Source organism: Anopheles bellator, unplaced genomic scaffold (assembly GCF_943735745.2).
Source record: "Anopheles bellator unplaced genomic scaffold, idAnoBellAS_SP24_06.2 scaffold00953_ctg1, whole genome shotgun sequence".
Lineage (NCBI taxonomy): Eukaryota > Metazoa > Arthropoda > Insecta > Diptera > Culicidae > Anopheles > Anopheles bellator.
This window is the reverse complement of record NW_026685077.1, coordinates 1-3,851: the sequence shown is the minus strand read 5'-3', so window position 1 is coordinate 3,851 and position 3,851 is coordinate 1. Positions and strand designations below refer to the sequence as shown.

The following is a 3,851-nucleotide window of genomic DNA, read 5'->3' as shown; positions in this document are numbered from 1 at the left end:
AGGCCCGTTCAGCGACGCATACGCCACCACACGGGTGGCGCTGGTGGTGGGGTAAGCACCCAGATAACTAGCTTACCAAGTCATCCAAGCTTACCACCAAGTGATCATCCAAGTTAAACGATTGGCTAACGACCAATAAATAAACAATTAACACAAACCTTACTTACAAGACAAGCGACTAATTGAGATTGAAGATGCCACTGATCGGTAGAAACCAAAATGAGCTCAACGCTGAAACAGCGAATGCTCTAGGTGATAGTCTAGCCGAACTACTAAACACCGCAAAACTTCTGAACGAGATTAATGGGGCCGTGCGTGGGGACGTTGGCGGTAGCCATATTGAGGAGATAAACCTAGCCCGCACGAGAGCTATAAACGAGGTTAGAGAGCACCAGAACGCCGTTGAGGATGCCTCTAGAGACCCAACTGTCGATGATGCTCTAGCCTATCTCAAAGTTAAAGTAGTTGGGAAGACGGTCAATGATGGGTACATAGCGTATTGTGGGAGCATAGTGAGACAATACTTTGCTCTACGCCGGAAAGTGGAGCCGAGAAGAGAACTCTTGATACTAAACAGTGTCATGTCTCTCCATCTAGCGTCAATCCGGCAGCAGTACGACTATGACCTGCATGAGATCATGCGCTACAACGATTGCATAGGGTTCGTCAAGCGCAAAACCATCAGGTTATTCAACCAGATCGTGGAGATCCCGTTCACAAACATGTCTCTGTCGTCTTTAAACAGGTTTGGCCAGGACTGCACTATAGTCCTCAAGTGGTGCCTGTGGATGTGCCTAGCGACTTTAGGACTGACCATAACCGCATGCTTAGGGTCATACCTTTTCGGCCTAGTATGTTCTGCCCTAATGATTATACCTACCATGCTCAGTGCGGCGCCAACACTATTGGTGCGTACTGCAACCGACATGTACCACAGCGGCTACCAGAGTATGATCCCATCCCGAGCTTTTTACAGGAAGGGACCACATCCTGCGGCGCTTCACCCGGAAACTGCAACCCTGGTCACCCGAGCAATACTGCAAGCACATCGATGACCCCGCAAAGCGGAGACTGTACGATAATGCTGCTAGGGTACTGCTTCAAAATGGAAAAGCCGTTCCGAAGTAAAACCGGAAACGGTAGTTCCGGAAGGGGCAGGATGGAGACCGAAGGAGGGGTTTAGTGGGTATACCCTCCCTAACATACCGACACCCAAAGGGCTAGTCGGGAGGGGAGTGGAGAGCCCCACACTCAGTGCGTAATTGGCATTCCCCCCTTGTTAAATAAAAAAAAAAAAAAACGGATGGCGCTGGGCCGCCTGCGAAAGGTGGAAGGGGCGTCCATCTCCGTGATGGACACCACCATTGCCGCAGCTACTCCCCGGCAGGAGCATCTGCCGAGGATAGACTTGCCGAAGTTCGGAGGCGAACCCTCGGAGTGGCCTGCCTTTGCCTCAAGGTTTGAGAAGCGGCTGAGCGGATGGCCGGAGGACGCGACTCGTTACGCGTACCTCCTACAATGTTTTGACGGCTTCGCCCCTGCGCGGCAGAGCGCCGAGGCCTTTGAGAGCGTGGGAATGCCGTTCGCAGACGCGTGGGCACGGCTCCAGGAGCGTTTCTACAAGAAACGCGTGGCGTTCCTGGGGCACTGTCGTGCCATTCTCGAAGCGCCACGGCTATCGAGCGCGTCCCCGAACGGGCTTATGCGCCTCATAGACACGGTGGAGACGGCCATCACGTCGGCCAGACGGATCGCTGGCGCGACCGATAAGGCGGCATCGCCGATCGAAGACGGGCTGCTCGTGAGCATCGTGCTCAGTAAGTTAGACGAGGACAGCCTGTCCAGAGTCGTTAGCCGGGCAGACCAGCAAGCCATTCCTACGTGGAAGGAGCTTAGAGACGAGCTGGACAAGATGGCGAACCAGCTCTACTATGAGCCACGTCGAACGCGCGATTTGGGCTCCCGTGCCATCGGCCCCAAGACGACCCACACTCCGGCCACGTCGCGGAAAACAGCCTTCGTGGCTGTTACTCCCAACGCGGTGCCCAAGACCCCGGCAAAGCCCGCGCCGTCACCAGCTCCACGCGGGAGCGGGGACGCCAAGGCGCGGAGGATGTGTTACGCTTGTGACCACACGGGTCATGAGAGTAACTTTTGCCCGGAGTTACGGGCGCGCTCCGCACTGGAGTGCGTGACGTTTATAATGGAGAGGGACAAATGCGTCAACTGCTTCTCCCGTGCGCACAAGGTAGCGGACTGCCCGTCCGAGAAGAGGTGCCAGCACTGCCAAGCGAAGCACCACACTATCTTGTGCAGCTCGGCAGTATACCTGGAAGGCAAGCAGTGACGCCCTCGGCTTCGCTCCCGTGCGGCTAGCCCCCGCTCCCGCTCCCGTGCGGCCAACTCCCGTGAACGCTCCCGTGAATGCTCCCGTGCCCGCTGCCGTGCGTCCTGCGCCAGTGCGCTCCGCTCCAGTTCGACCTGTTCCCGCACCCCACAAAGCGCTGCTACCTTGTTAGCAACCGTGGTGGTACAGGTGCTGGGCTCCAACGGAGAGTGGCATCGATTGCGATGCATACTGGACTCGGGCAGTCAAATCGACGCCATCACGAGCAAGGCGGCAACACGGCTGCGAATGCAGCTACACTCATCCAAGCTGAAGCTGGATGGAGTATCAGGGCCACTTATGGTTACGCGGGAATGCGGCACAACCATAAGGCCGGCAACAACAATCAAAGCCTCTGGAGACCAATAGAAGGAAACAGACTAATCCAGTCAGGATGAGCGAAATGGAGATCGACTTAGACCAGCTGACAGCGGCTGCAACCCAAGAGGAGGAGAACTACTTTCAAGAAGTAGCAAATTTCGAAACGCAAGGGAAAAAAATCTACTTTAAACATGACCAGAATAAGAGAGAAATTGTCAACCGGACATTCCAAGCTTCACTCCCTATTGATTATCCCTCCGCAACATTGATTCCAAAGGGAAAACCTACTATATCTCTTCCTTTTACCACCCTTAGCCTAGAGGATCTTGCAAAAATTATCACCGGAAACATTGCCGGGGCAAGCTTAGACTTGGTCAACAATTTTTTGTATAAGGTATTGGGGAAGCTGGAGTATACTGCTCCGCGACAATGGACAAGCTATGGAATAATATTAGCAGAGGAGGGACAACTTGTCCACGGCACTACCATTTTACGAAAGCAAGATTTAACAGAAATGAAGTCAGAAGTAGTCCCTCAGATTGAGTCAAACTGGGAGTATGTAGCCCTACTATGTACAGCAATTTATCGTCTTGACACCATCGATTATGCAGAACATAAGAAGTTTCTAACAGATAAGCTTGTTGGGATTTTACAACAATACACCAAAATCGGGGAATCAAGAGTAACTAATCATCTAGAAATGGCGAAGACAAATTGGATGCATTTTCCAATGAATTCTGAATATGCAAAGCTATGTGCAGCGATTGACATGTTCATCATTAACTCAGGAAACATTAATTATCAATATTTCCGCTTTGGTACTGTGGCCACACGCTACAAAGATTGCGCAGCCTTCCGCACTCTCGGGTATATAATGGAGCTGACTTCTTTTTCATTGACTGATCTATGTCAATGGGTGTGGACCAAGTCAGCAGGGGAGAATCTTATGACTATTATGCAAGAGACTGAAGAAATTGAACTTCTTTCTTCTTATTTTCCTTATCAATCTTCCATGAAGATAGTGAGTCGCAGCGCGTACTCCAATGCAGTCAATCCTGCACTTCATTATTTTCTACACTCAATCGGGATGGCGTATAAGGACCCCCGAAGTCTAAATGCTAGAGCAGTACCCGGAGGAGATGTC

General features: G+C 52.0%; 1 pseudogene; it reads left to right on the top strand.

Annotated features, from left to right (window-relative positions):
* Nucleotides 1-1,576: 1,576 nt before the first annotated feature.
* On the top strand, nt 1,577-2,347 carry LOC131214448 (uncharacterized; annotated as a pseudogene).
* Nucleotides 2,348-3,851: the final 1,504 nt, after the last annotated feature.